General features: G+C 40.0%; 1 long non-coding RNA gene across 1 annotated transcript in view; it reads right to left on the reverse strand.

Annotated features, from left to right (window-relative positions):
- LOC147912027 (uncharacterized) overlaps positions 1–15,542 on the reverse strand; it is a 50,748-nt gene that overhangs the window by 13,423 nt on the left and 21,783 nt on the right. The window contains exons 2-5 of the long non-coding RNA XR_015550390.1: positions 2,750–2,848; positions 1,752–1,831; positions 1,305–1,428; positions 851–940 (exon numbers count right to left, since the gene is read on the reverse strand). This is a non-coding gene — a long non-coding RNA (uncharacterized LOC147912027). The remainder of the gene's footprint in view (positions 1–850; positions 941–1,304; positions 1,429–1,751; positions 1,832–2,749; positions 2,849–15,542) is intronic.

The raw sequence follows: 15,542 nt of genomic DNA on the forward strand, positions 1-15,542 counted from the left end.
GAACCTGTGAACCCCAGGCTGCCAAAGCAGCATGCGTGAACTCAACCGCTGTGGCACCGGGCTGGCCCCTGGACAATGATTTCTTGGAGACAAGTATCGTACATTCATGAGAGCAGTTTAAACTTTTAACGTTCTGTTTTTCTTAGATTTAAACCCATGTTTCTTCTGATGGTGACCCCGGCAGTTCTTAGGAATTTCTTCTGGTCATTTATCCTAGAGGAAGAGCTGACAAGATGAGGATTGGAGCTTTTCTGGTGCAATTGTTCACTCGTTCTCAAAAGAATGCCGGTATTTAGACCAAGTTCTAAGGGATGAACTCAAAGAATTATCATTTACTAGGCTCATTTCTCACCGATGTGTATGCTTTCTGTTGCTCCAATTCTGAATTAGGTGAGCAACTCCAAAAGGCCTAGGCTTCAATATATTTGGGAGGAAAAAAGTTTGTAAAAGATAATGACATCTGGTAAAATCTCTTAAGACAAAACAGTCAGACTTATCAATCAACTCCATTTACTGAGCAGTCATTAAATTGGTTTGCATAGAAATCAGTTGTCATGGGCTATTTACAAACTTAATCAATCACCTGTATCTTGTCTTAATTCTTGACATTGTGGTGATATATACCCACATGGGAGTTTTCTGATTCAATTTCAACCAGTGGTGATGGCCCCATCAGTTTTGGTCTAGATCACCATGGCCTCATTTACAACATGTCACAATGAGTTTGCCCTTAATCTTTCCTGTCCTTGTGTTACTAGAATGCCCGTTATTCTGCATCTGACTTAATGCCCAGCCCTAGCCCTTTCTACTAGGGGTAACTGGAGATGAGAATACTAAATGGTGTCCATACCTGCAGCCATTGCCCCATATGAAATGCAATCCTCCAGTGTTAAAGAAATCTTCATGGCTTCCGCTGTTTTGAGTCATTTGATGGAAGAATCTATATTAATAAAAGTGTTCTGGTTTTTGTTTGAAAGCTTTACAGTGATTAACACAATTTCTACAATAAATACAAGTTTTATAATAATAATAATATTCTGCATTGGGCCCCCTCAATGATGAAAACAATACAACAGAAAAATGGATAGTCCAGTCTTTTCAACCAGATTGAAAATCGATTTGAAGAAATTCATATTCACCTAACTAACTATGATATGTTGAAATTAGTTATGAGGACTGTCAATTTGGATTTATTGATTAGTCCCGGTGATAGAAACCAATGCTAGCTAACTTAAGGGGAAAAAAAAGGAAAAGAATTTAAGCATTGAGCTAACTAGAACCTCAGAGAGAATTCAGGCCAGCACCTGGCAAGGACAAAGGCATCTGCAGGATGCAGGCAGCAGGGATTGGTTGACTGCTTCATTTGGGTCCAGCTCTTGGGATGAATCCACTGTAGACCTTCTTCTGCTCTGTTTCGTATTCAAAGTCCTTGAAGAGAGAATCCAATTGCCCTAATTAGGTTACATGCTCACCGCTCTATGATGCCATGAAAGTTAAAGAGATTGCCTTAACCCCTCCATGCAAAAGAAGTCAGGATACCATTGTTGAGAATAGGATGGCTGAATGGATGATATGGGATCAAAACAAAAACTCCCGTAAAATTCCTCGCCTCTCTACTGTGCAGAAAGACCCTTGTCTTTATATATACATTTGCAAAATTATCCTCCGCCTAACATGTTGCAGCAATTGCACTTACAATAAAAATATGCGTAAACTCCTCCCTCAAAGGAGACAGCCTACAGCCCCGTCACCTGGCAGTGAGTCCTGGATATCTTGGGGATGTCCCTTTCCTCTCTGGCTTTACCTGGATCCCATGTTGATAGTCCACAACCTAGGGAGTAAGTGATAAGTTTCACCATCACAGCCAACACACCCTACCAGTTTAGGGGGAAAGACAAGGAAATAAGGCTTTTAATTAAAAAACGTAACCATATAAGACAGAGCAAGACAGGAAATATGGGCGGAGCCTACAGGTACCATACGGTATTTTTCACCTGCATCCTTCACTACCCACTCAAGTCCCTCTTTACTGTAGGTAGCACTTCTATTCACGAGGGCTCTTTACTTGGTGGAATGAGTATAGCAATCTCAACCCTGAAAGTGTTGCCCAGGTAGGGCTAGGTTGTCTTCATTCGCCCTGACCATCATATGTGGTGTGAAAAGGGGGCAGCCCCAGGGGCCCATCTGGGCTTACCCCTGTCCCCTTGGAGGAGAATCACGTTTTCCTTGATTGGAAAACTGACTTGAGGGTCCAAGTCAGTGACCCCTGACAACATCCCAAGAACCTAAAGCAGGGACCTGGAAAGCCCCCAACAGGCAAACGCAAGCTTTGGCTTCACAATCCTGCTACTAACAGTGTGTCCACTGGAGGAGGCATTCCCTCATTGGGTAGTTCAACATCTGAATCAGATAAGCTCAGAGTCAACGAGAGGAAAACATTTTCTGAATAGGTCATTAGAGATCGTCATGAAGACAGAGAAAGAGAGTCTGATAAATAAAAGCATACACTACTTTGATGAATATTAAGCTATTAAGGCAGGGAGACGATGTGTTTAGAAATGTCTTGAGCATTTTCAAAATGTTATGGGTTCTTGCCTACAATTTTGCAATTCCTTTTTACCTTAATTTTAATGTATACTTCATTTCATTTTACTTTTTTAATCCATGTGTTGTGTGTACTACATGGTAGAAACTCTACTTTTCTCTGCACAAAAACTCTGCCAATTCTTTCTCCAAGGCCCTTTCTCACCTTTGTAAGGAAGATTCTCTTATTATGGTGGTACTGCTTTTCACATGGCACTTTAAAGCAGAGTTGTTGCTCTGTATTGGGAATTTCCTAGAGAGTCACCTGTGGAAGGAAAAATGATGTATTTTTAGATGGTAAGTACATTTATAGGATGAAAGAAATAATTATTGATAATAAATATAACAAAGGAATGTGAATACAAAAAACAAGAATTATCTAAGTTTGACTGTTCTGATTATTTTTGCTTATGCCTACAACTAAGGAAAGAAGAATGAGGACTTTAATGAAAAATTTATAATAAAGGAAACCACAAGCCTATGGATTTATATGTGATTATTGCAAAAGGTAATATAGGAAGAATGTAATAGGACAAAATCAATTACATATTTATGACTACAGAGATGTGCTGAGCAGGAAAAGGGAAATACTTGTGCTTTGCAAGGCTCATAAACCAGCAAACATCACTGATTCATGGGTGCAGGAATTGAGTTAGCGGGTGGAACCACCAAAAATGCTCTCTTAGAATACCTAGTATTCTTCATTTTTGATTTATCACAACAACATTCTTTATTTTATAGCAATGTTTACAGTTTACTGATTTACTAGTAAACAGGTTCATCCATTTAGGACAGCATTCTGCTTATAAATAAACCATAAAAGTCATAAAATTAAAAAAAGAGGAATAGCTAGGGAAATTTGGGCACAAAATTGAGGTAATAAATTAAGGCAAATTTTTCTTTTTTGATGTGTTTTTATGACCCAGAGTGTGCTTTATTGCAGAGAACTAATGTGACCATTTGTTGTAAATGAAATAATTCTGCAGTTGATATTTTCCCACCACATACAAGATGCAGCTGAGCACTGACATCATTAACAGCATTCTGTGCCTAGAGGTGATAAGTCCTTGTTTGAAATTTGTGTTTAGTGTTTGATTTACAATCTCTTGGACGTTACATCATAGTATATTCATTTGCATCATAAAATGCCTTCATATTTAATGTCCAGCTTTCCTTATAACCTCCTAGCCAACAAGAACTCTACCAATTTAACTTTCTTGTTGAGATAACTAACAGAAAAGTATGTTCTTAGAGAGGGAGAAAGAATTCTTTGAGAAAATTTCTGATTCATCCCCCAATTCCTTCCCCCAAGTAATGTGTATGATCCTACTCATAGTTGATGTTCTGGGTATATCTAGAAATATTATTCTTTTATGTCCTTATTGGAAGACCTTCACTTACCAATGTGTCCTTTCTACAAATAGATATTTCTAGATTACTATAATTCAGGATTTTTCAGCCTTGGCACTATTAATGTTTGGGGCTGGATCATTGTTTGTTGTATGGAAAAGTCCTGTGCATTGTAGGATGTCGAGCAGCATCCCTGGCCTCTACCCACTAGATGTGGTCACATCCTTGCCACCCAGTGATGGCAACCAAAAATGTCTCCAGACATTGCCAGTTGTCCCCTGGGTGAAGTGCCCTCAGTTGACAACCACTGCCATAATTGAACTTAAACACAAATCTAGAAACTCTATTGCTATAGCTTTGCAGAGAGACAGAGAAAGAATGGGAGAGAGAAGTTGTCCTTGCCTACGGTTCTGTTCATCTCCAACATCTAATGCACTTACTGCTGCATTTTATTGCTATTCTTGTTATTAATAGCTCTCATTTTGGCACTGCTACTACGTGCTAAGAATTTTACATGCATTTTTATAGCCCTCATATTTCCACAAGTGGGTCATTTTTCACTTTTTTACAACTGAGGAAATGAAAATTCAGAGAGTCTAGGCCAGTGTTTCTCAAAATTTAATGTGCACACACATCATCTGGGGATCTAGTTAAAATTCAGATTTTAGTTCAGCAGGTCTGGGATGGAGCCTGAGAGTCTGCCTTTCTAACAAGCTCCCAGGTGATGATGCTGTTGGTCCATGGCACCACACTCTGAGGAGCAGGAGACAAGGAAACTTACTCAAACTCCTGTACCTAGAAACTGATAGAGTCAGAATTGGAACCCGAGGCTGTTTCTTGCAAAGGCTGCATCATTCCACCTCGTGATGTGAACCTGTGTGCCAAGCAGTTAGCTTAAGTCTACTTTGATTGGCCTCGGGATCCAGTATTTCACCTTCCTGCCTATCAATAGTGCTGCAGGTCTGGTAAAAGATAGAACAAGTGTAGTCACTTTTAAATGAATTAACACCAATTGGAAAATAACTCCATCATTCTTTCCCTTCTCATACATTGATCTAATAAGCACTAATTGCACCACCTTCTAGCTGCCAGACTGGGGACTAGAGCTTGAATTCAAATGTGAAGGGAATACAATCCTCCTCTCTTCAAGTTCATGTTTAATTGGGGGTGTCAATGTGCAAACAGATAATTACGAAAGAGTATCCCGGATTTATCCCTGAAGCCTAAACAGGGAAATCATCGGGGCACAGACTGAAACTGATCTTGTACCACTTCGACTATAATGAACCTCATCCTGGTCATGATCCCTCTCGTTCTGAGGCCATTGCAATATGGGGGCCACCATTTTGAGATTGGTGTGCTGTTCTTTGAACAAGTCTGTCTGGTTCTGTCAGACAAGCTGCAGACGATAATATAAGTTCATTCTTGAATAAGATATGTGACAAACAATAGAACAAATAGAAAGTTTCATTTAGAAGGATCATAATGAAATCATCTGCTGATAGCTTTTATATTCATTATGGTATGATTTTTCTGACATGTATCTCCTGTGTGCCCCAGCATCCATGGCTTTTATGAGCTATATACTGAAAATTTAGAAAACCCATAGATAACAATTTCAACAATTGAAATGGTGCCAATTAACCATGGTAGCTAAAATTGACAATCTAGAAGTTATTGATATGGTCCACTTGTAAAATGGGGGAGTTGACCCAGATGCCTCCTAATAAGACTTCAGGGTTAAGGGATTCATCACAACTACTGTTATGGACTCTATCTGATCCTAAATTATTTGGGACCTCATTCCACCAAACTTTTCTCTCCTGTACGTTTAACATCATTCTTTCTACTGATACACACCTAGTCCGTGTCATGAATTAGTGCAAATGGCATTGATCATTGGAGGAATGGTGTCAGTAGAATGTGGATGTTGCGTTGGTTCAGAAAAATTTTACTCTAGAGATTAATGTTTCATACCACCAAGTCACAGCAATGGAATACAAAGATACAGTCATGTGCTGCTTAATGACATGGATAAGTTCTGAGAAATGCGTCATTAGGTAATTTCGTCACTGTGTGAACATCATAGAGGGTACCTGCACAAACCTAGATAGTATAGCCTACCACACACCTAGACTATAAGGTGCTAATCTTATGGGGCCACTCTCGTATATGCAGTCTGTGGTTGACTGAAACATCATGGTGTGGCATATGACTGTACACTAACACAACTGGAAGCGTCAACTATATGGGAAAAAAGATAACTGTACACAATTTCGATTCACCTCATATTCTCTTTCTGGCCCATGGGGGCAGCCATTCTCTCCATCTTGGATGTGCTTATCGTCTGGTTCTCCCTGACTTTTGTGCGTTTTTGCCACTGTCTTCCAAAACCTTCTGTACACCCCCTCCCATCAAGCTATCGTTATTTATTTCAAGGTAATATTCTACACTCATCCTGGCAGCCTTTTAAAATTAGCACTTTAAATGTCTTTTTCATTTGCTAGTGGTTTTGATATAATTGTATTTATTTTTATTACTCAGGTTACAAAGTTCAAAAGGTTTTGAGAAAAATGCTCCTGACATATTTTCCCATGAGCCTTGCTATTTTTAGACAACGATTTTGCTGATTACTAGATTTATTTTTCAGGCATGTATATATTGCATAATAGCAAAAAAACCCCAAAACCAAAACAAAATCCTGTATTTGCCCTCAGAGTATCCACATGCTCAAATATCTCTTATCTTCCTATGATAAAAATAACAAAATCTTCACTTGAACCTCTTTCTCACTGAAACTTCAGATCTCTTGCTCTCCTTCACTTCAAAGCCAAATTTCATGAATATGAATCTATAATTGCCATCTGCTCCTCACAAATCCCCATGCACTCCTCGTCCATCTTCAGTCTGGCTTTCTTCATATCCACTGCACTAAAACAGCTTTTACATTGGTTACCCACAAGATTTTTCATAACTTAATTTAACAAACAAAAAATTGGACACAGTCCACATGCCCCTTAACGGGGGGACGGATACACAGACTGTGGTACATTCACACCACTCAGCAACAAAGAGGAATGAATACTGATATACGCAACAGCGGGGACCAATCTCAGTGCATGATGCCGAGTGACGCAAGCCCAATTCACAGAATAAATGCATACTGTATAATTCCATTTATGTGACATTCTTGCAAAGAGGCAAAGCTATACGGACAGTGAACAGATCGAGGGTGGCCAGGGGCTGGGTTGGGGATGCTTAAAGGTGTTATTTGCGAGGGGGGGTGGGGGAGGTGGAATTGTAATGCAATTTTTCCATATCTTGATTGAGCAGTGTTGCACAACTGTATATATTTGTCAGTTTCACAAAACTGAACACCTAAAAGTGTTAATTTTATTGTATGCAAATTATACCATAATAAAATAAATGAAAAAAAAAAGACATATTTTGGTCCTCGGTGTATTTGATGCAATTGCTGCACATGACACTGCTGGGGTTTTCTTTCTCTGCTCGTTTGTGTAGCCCTCCTCATGTTCTCCTTTCCCCTAGATGTCTCCATTTTAGTCTCTCATGGACCTCTCTTCCATACACCTCCTTCCATCAAGCTCTCCAGATCCTCCGAAATGATGCAGTTTCAAGGCATTCTGTTCTGACCCTCTTCCTGTCTCACCCTTATGGTCACCAGTCTCTTCAAGCTGTCAGTTAATGAATCGCCAATTTCTCCAGACACAGCCCCTGTACTTGAGACTCATCTATGAAGTTCTCTTTGGACATCTCATTAATACCTATCATGTGCGCTCTACACTTCACTCCCGTGCTGGTTCCTCTAGCTTGATAGAAAGCATCACAATTTCACCCCGAATGGGGAGAAACATGAACTTCATCACTGACCCCTCTCTTCCTCCTCTCCAAAGCCCACAACTTGATAAATGAACAGCCGGGATTGATTCTACTCTTCTGATTAGCCCTTGAAGCTGTCCCTCCTCTCCACGTGCATTGCCACCACCTTGGATCAGACCTCTGCCCTGGATCAGACCCCCATCTTTCTCTCCTGGATGACTCTGCTAATTTCCAGCTCTTCTCCCTGCCTCTGATCTTGTTCCTTTCCAATCAGCCGCTTATTATTTGAATAAAATGAACTGAGTCCCTCCTGCGTGTCAGTACTCAATACTTGATTTCAAGGAACTCCCAACCCAGTCAGAAGAGGCTAAACTCCTAACATGCACTTAAACCAGAAGATGCTCATGAGAACATCTCTTAAAACACGTTGAGTTAAAACAGAATCATTTATTGTCTATCAAGTGCTGGAGACTGGGTATACAAAAATGAATAATACTCTATGCTGCCCTCAAGGAAACAGATAAGTAAATAAATTCAATAAAAGGACTCCTCACACCCAGCGCTCAAAGGCACGCTCTGCACTTTTGAAATAAACGGGTTGGTAAACAGAGAACGTGTCTTATGGAAGTGGTGTGCTTGTGTTTATCTTTGATTTTCCCTCAAGTAAAGCTGTAATTTTGCTTTCTTTTTAAAGTTGAAAATCAATGCTGAATTTAAGTCACTCCTCTCTGTTGACTCAAAAAAAATCACTGTTTATAGTGAGGAATAAAGGCGAATCAAATGTTCAAGCAGTAGATCCAGTCAACACTGTCCCAAATGTATTTATTTTATTTTTTCAGCCTCACTGAGGTATAATTAACAAATAAAATTGCAGGATATTTAAAGTGTACAGGGTGATGATCTGGTACATGGATACATTGTGAAAGGATTCCCCCACATCCATCACCAAACATATTTACCTTTTTTTTTGGTGAGAACATTTAAGTTCTACTCTGTTAGCAAACTTTAATTATCCAATACAGTGTTATCAACTATAGTCACCATGTGATACATTAGGTCCTCAGGCCTTATACGTCTCATAACTGAAAGTTTGTACCCTTTTACCTACCTCTCCCGGTTCCCCCCACCGAGCCCCTGCCAACTGCCATCCTACCCTCTGTTTCTACGAGTTTAACTTTTTTTCCTAGATTCCACATATAAGTGATACCATGTAATATCTATCTTTCTTTGTCTGGCTTATTTCACTTAGAATAATGCCCTCAGAGTTCATCCATGTTGTTGTAAACGGCAGGATTTCCTTCGCTTTTAAGGCTGAATAATATTCCATTGTGTATATAGACCACCTATTCTTGATCCATGCATCTGTTGACAGACATTTAGGCTGTTCCCATACTTTGGCTATTGTGAATAATGCTGCAGTGAACATGAGGGGTGCAGCTATCTCTTTGAGGTAATGCTTTCATTTCCTTTGGATATATACCCAGAAGTGGGGTTGTTGGACCATGTGGTAGTTCCATTCCAAAGTTATGACAGGTTAAGAAAATGGAAGGAAGAGGGATTAAGAGGGAGATTGTTAAAGAAAAGAAAATTATTCATGACATTTGATGAAATGGAAATGCAGACTTTATTCAGGACTGTTGGGATAGGTATAGGGACTACTGCAAAGGGCTTTTGGAGTAGGGGAGAGAGATTGGGCTCCTCTCCAAATACAACAAGAAAAGCCAAGGAGCAGAGTGTGTGGGGGTGGCAGGGGTCGGGGACAGAGGTGGATGGAAAATGACTGAGAGGGAAGGGTAATTGTTTGCTAAACTAACCCAACAGGCAGGCCAGGGTAATCAAATAGCACCTGGGGACTGGTGGGGGATGAGAAGGGCTATCAGATATCGAGGGTGGGGGATTCTGGCTAAGCCAAATCGACAGGAGTTTTGCTAAAACAGGGCTCTTGGAGGACATGCTCAAGTATGGAATCTAGTTGGACTCAGAAGGGTCAGGGAGAGAAATGTTTTCAAGATTTCCTATGTTTGCAAGACAAATGTCAGAAAGGTGAATTATATGATAAGAATACACTTCTGTAGTGCTTACTACACCCCAAGTGATGTTTGATGCACTGCATATATAATCCTGAAATTCTCACTACAGCCATAAAGTAGGTACTGGTATTATCCCCATTTTACAGCAAAAAACTCCTAAATAACCTAGAAGTTAAGTCACTTTCTAAGATCATACATTAGTAAGTGCAGAACTAACATTAGTAACCAGGATGTCTGACTCCATAGTTTAGGCTCTTAATCTTTGTAATATCTTAACAAATTGATCAAAATGAAGAAAAAAACGAAAATTTAATTTTTAATGTGAGGAATCTTATAATTGCAAAAAAATAAAGGGGAATAATGGTTTCTTAAGACAACTCTATAGAGGAAAAGGGAATTAAGAAGAAAAACAATTCTGTAAAACGTAATCTTAGGGCCAGCCAGGTGGCTTAGCGATTAAGTGCGCACGCTCCGCTACTGGCGGCCCAGGGTTCGGATCCCGGGCGCACACCTACACACCTCTTCTCCTGCCATGCTGAGGCCATGTCCCACATACAGCAACTAGAAGGATGTGCAACTATGACATGCAACTATCTACTGGGGGGCTTTGGGGAAGAAAAAAAAAAAGGAGGAGGATTGGCAATGGATGTTAGCTCAGAGCCCGTCTTCCTCAGCAAAAAGAGGAGGATTAGCATGGATGTTAGCTCAGGGCTGATCTCCCTCACAAAAAAAAAGAAAAAAAGCAATCTTAAAAATGACACTAACATTGAGAAAAAGATGTCTCTATGGAGCCTACTGAGTCACACACACAAGACAAGGATGGCCACATGAATGCCCCATCTTTTGCCCATCAATCACCCCCCTTTGAGTTAGAATGGAGTGCATTCATGCAACACTTCCAAACTTGGAAATCATATTTCAAGGAAACTCACTCCATTTTTAAACTAAGCACACATAAAATACAGCTAGTTCTATTTCCAAAAGTATTTCACTTTGACAGACCTGGCAAAGTATGTGCTATATCAGGTTGTTTGTCAAGAACTCACAAACTGTATCCTAATAATCTTTTTTTTTTTCTTTTTACTAGACAAAATATGTGGTGCCATATATTTGAGAATGTTAAATAAGTACCATCTGGGTTTTTTTTTTTTCCCCTCATGAGAGAGGAAAAAAAAGGAATGCTGTTTCTCACCCAAAGTACTTTTTCATTATCTTTAGACATTTAACAAACATATGTCAGAATACAGAGGCAAGAAGATAATTCTGTTCCTTCAGCTTCCAGTGAATCTAATATCAAGTATGGAATGATCTTAAGTAGCTGAATCCAAAGTCTTTAGATGAAAACACGTGGAGCAAAATCTCTCCAACACCTTGTGGATGGACATTTCTTCAAAACATTAAGAACGTTTCTCTTAAAACTGTCTATTTAAAATATTTATCAAGTCAGAAATAATATGAAAGTAATATGAATGTGAATGTGGTCATTTTACAGTAGTTAATTTTATAATAATTAATACTTCAAAAAAGAGAATAAGTACAGTGATAAACCATTTGTATATGTTTTATTTCACTTTCTGTTACAATATCTGTATCACTGTAGCAACAGAACAGCATAATCTAGAGAGTCATGCTTTGCTAGTAAAAGATCTTTCCCAGAAAAAAAAAAAAAAATCCATGTGTATGTAAAGACTCTAATAGAAGTATGAATCAGTAATACCCTACTTGGCCTTTTTTTTTTCTGTATTTTTAAATGCTTATCTAGAGCTTGGTCATCAAGAGAACCATGCTAATAAACACAGCATGCTCACTCAAAAGCATGATTACACTTCATCAAGATTCCTTATACCTCTTGCCACAAAAAGAATAAAAAAATCTCCCTTGAATGGAGAGTGGCCACCCCCCAGCGTGTGACGAGACTTGGAATAGGAACACATGGAGCCCTGGAAAAGTCCGTGACTTCACACGAACACTGCATGGTGTGCCGATAATCAGTCTCCTACATCTCGCTGAGAACAAGAGGTGACAACGTGCCAGTGCTTAGGTGATATACTCTTTCTTGGTTTCAGTCAGCAGAGTGGACGGTGGCACCAAATCCCCTATTTAAGGAAGGACTGCTTTGTTACAAAGAGGTCCACCTGGAAGGCTACCTACAAGGGAAGCCTTCTTTTCATTTGTGAAGTGTCTTCCTAAGACAGAAGATGGTAGATGACAGATCTTCCCCGTAGGGATTACTCAGTGGGTTTCATTTTCAATGTTTCACTATTATCACTGATCAGGGTCAGGGTGAGAATGACTCTACAGAGACATGATCTAGGAAATGAAACAAACAATGGAACTTCTGAGCCCCCTTAAACATTGTCCAGATAAAACTTAAAACCTAAGATCAACCAAATCAAAACATCTTGGATGAATTGTTGAGGTTTTCTCCTCCAAGTGATATGGTCTCAGAGAAAGAAATGTTTTGACCAAATGAATGAGTTAGTACTTGGAAGCTACTGTGGGAGACCAAAAATTGGCCACCCTGAAATATGTCTCTTTACCTTGATTATTTTCTCTGACAGACATTTGACCTCCTCCACTAACAGCCTAAAGGAATTTAACTCTGGGTATGGACAGACTGGCAGGGTCCTTGCTAAGCCCATTCATATCAAAGTTCTGCTTACCAAACATTTACATTTGTAAAGGTATCTCCCTCTGTTTAGTGGGAAGAGGGGGGGATGGCCTTATTTGTAGAAACTCTTATCAGTACAGAAGGAGAGGACTTAAATCTACATACTCTTGATTACTGTGATTTCTGTCTCTCCAGCCACATTATCTATAGGTGGGCCAGTAAAGAATTATCTGACGAACATTTACATTTCCCTCTCCATGTGAATTGTCTTCTTCCCCTCTGAAATCCCAAACCACTACCGCCCCCCAACATCCTTCTTTGTCTACCTGAATATGCTATTTAAGGTGAAAACCTTCGCCATTTGTCGAGAAACTCAGTTTCCCTGGTTTATCCCACGTACACATGTTATTAAATTTGGTATTATTTTCTCCTGCTAACCTGTCTTTTAATTATTGGGCCAGCCATAAGAACCTTAAGGGAAAGGGCGGAGGAGGATTCTCCCTCTTCCCCAACACTACCAAGGACTTCAGGAGAGAAAGAACTTACCAGTCCATCTAAGACATTTCCCATGGAGCTCTTTAGAGTCCAAAAGAAGCCACAACAAGACTTTGTATGGTGCAGAATACGAGCTACAAGTAAGAAAATGACCCGGGGAAATTTTTATGGAGAAGATCACTTCTACATACTTTTGGGAATTTACAATTTGATGGAAAGCTGGCTGTCTTCTCATGTACCTGAGTTCACCCCTAGCCTATGCAGTGACTTTGTGCCAATTAGAGAAAGCATCTCCTCTGGTCCAAAGACTCCTTGGTGGAAAGAAAATGTTGACCCTTTCACCTGGGGTGCAGATCCGATCCCAGGTATGCAGCAGAGGCTAGAGTAGGATGTGTGATTATCCCCATGGATTAGGCTCCTTTGCTCAGTGGATGAACTTCAGTGTCATGCTGCGTTTGTCTTCCGGTTTGTGGAAATGGGACCATTTAACTGTCATCTGTTTCAGTGTGTGGTAGTTTTGTATTGTCTTAACGTAGCTTAGCTGGTTCTCTGCTCTCCAGAATGTGTTTCCATGTATGACTCTGGGTTAAGGTTGGACACACAGAAAGTTCTGTGAGTCTGGGAAGGAATGAGGAAGCAGCAGCCATTACAGAAGGTTGGTATGAGGTCAAGAACGGACACACTCATTCAAGTTGTCACTGATATCCTTGATCCCCTTGTTGGTGTAGGGTGGCAGCTTGGACCACATCTCCTCAGATCCTCCCAGAACACCTCCTCTAGTGACTCCAGGTCCTGGGCCAGGTGCACATACAGCTCCAGGCAAAGATCACTGCATTGTCCGGTTTAGACGTATTGGAGAGATATGGGTTCCATTTTGTCCTGGAAGGTACCAACTGGTCCCCATGGGCTCCAGCTTATCCAGGAGGGTCTTAGTTGTCCTTGCTTTCCTGTTTTAGGTCCATCTTTCTTCTCACCTATCTTCCCTGCTGAGTTCAGTCTCCCTACTGGATACACGGGTAACAGCCTTGCATGCACATCTTACCAGCTGCTGTTTGTGCTCCCTGGCTAGTGACTTTCCTCTGATTTCTCCAACTGCCCCCTTATTGATTTTTAGCATTCTAGCACCTCTCACAGTTATGTAAGGTCTAATTAAAATCCCTTATTCCTGTAAGTTTTCATCAATTTTTTCTTAAATACCACTTGTAATTTCTCTTTTATTGCTATTACTTGCAGTCAGTTTTAGTCATTTTCTTTCTATTTAGTCCTGAACCATGAGTTAAAAATAGTAAAACATCACTTTCCTCTCTCTTCTCTACTGCTTTCCAATAACAAAACAATAAACGCACTTTCAAATGTATCAGTATTAAGGCACTATTTTAAAACACATTTCCTCTAATCTGAGAATATTCCTTTGACCATAAGGGAGGATGGAATTTCCAACCCATGACTAGCATTATTCTACACTAATATGTTTGAGACAGTAATGTAATCCGTCCTTCCAGGCCCACCTACACCATGCAACTGGATCCAATTACTCTATCCATTGGAAATTCTATGCCCCATCATACTTGAAAAAAAAAAAATCCCTAATTCCATTTTGCTCATGGTGCTTTGCCTTCCCTAACCGAATCCTCACTAGCAAATCAAGTCTGCTGTTTCTAAGCAAAGGGACCTCAAAAACGTGGGTTAGGTGTGTGTACACCTTGATGCAACTTTAAAAGACTTGGACCAGTATATTAACAGCTAATGTGAGAAATCAGCATGGCTGCCAACTAGAAACTTGACTCTAATTCCAATACTCCACTCTTGGTTCTGTTCCGTCAGGCCTGGTGTTCGCAGAGCTCCCTGCCTACTACGTTCTAGGGTTTATCTTCTGACATCTCCACCACTACTCTTAGTACCACTACCACTACCATTCCCAATACCAACAAAAAGAGAAATTAGTAACCATACTGGTAACTATAACAACAACAACAACAAAACATGGAATTTATTCAGCATTTACAATGTGATGGGAACTAGAATGTAAGATAATTAATTCCTCTAATAATGACATGATGTAGGTATTTTTATATCCAGTTAATATGAGACAGAGCTAAATTATGAACTCTATCTGTCTCTGAATTCCTTACTCTATTCATTCCAAAAACTGAAACTCTAGTGAGATGAGTTTCCGAGCCCTGGTGTCATGTCCCTAATCCCCTTTGATCATGTCCCCAAACATTCTAGAAGTCTTTATACCAACATACATGGACCTACATATCTTGGGGCTGAGAGCCTTCTTTGAAACCTTGTCCTATCCATATGCCGTGGCCCCCATCTGTTACTTTGTTCTAGAATTTCCCAAGTCCAATGGCCACCTGTCTAAATGTCCTACTTGCTTGAATTCTTTGCTTCAAAGCTTGGCAGAGCAAAGCCAATGGGAAAGTTCAGAGTGTTGGTAAAAACCAGAAGTGGACAGGGTTGCACATGGTAACCAAATGTAAATTTGAAAATGTAAACCAAAAGAGATCAAAAGCTGTAGAAAAACACAAAGTACTTGTAAAAACAAAGGCATTACTGCAGGACTCCAGGCTGCTACTCTGACTAGCTGTTATTCTCCTGTTTATTTGTGCTACGCTCAACCACACAAG

The sequence above is a fragment of the Ceratotherium simum genome, chromosome X, assembly GCF_057802395.1.
Source record: "Ceratotherium simum simum isolate JZ-2026a chromosome X, ASM5780239v1, whole genome shotgun sequence".
Classification (NCBI taxonomy): Eukaryota; Metazoa; Chordata; class Mammalia; order Perissodactyla; family Rhinocerotidae; genus Ceratotherium; species Ceratotherium simum.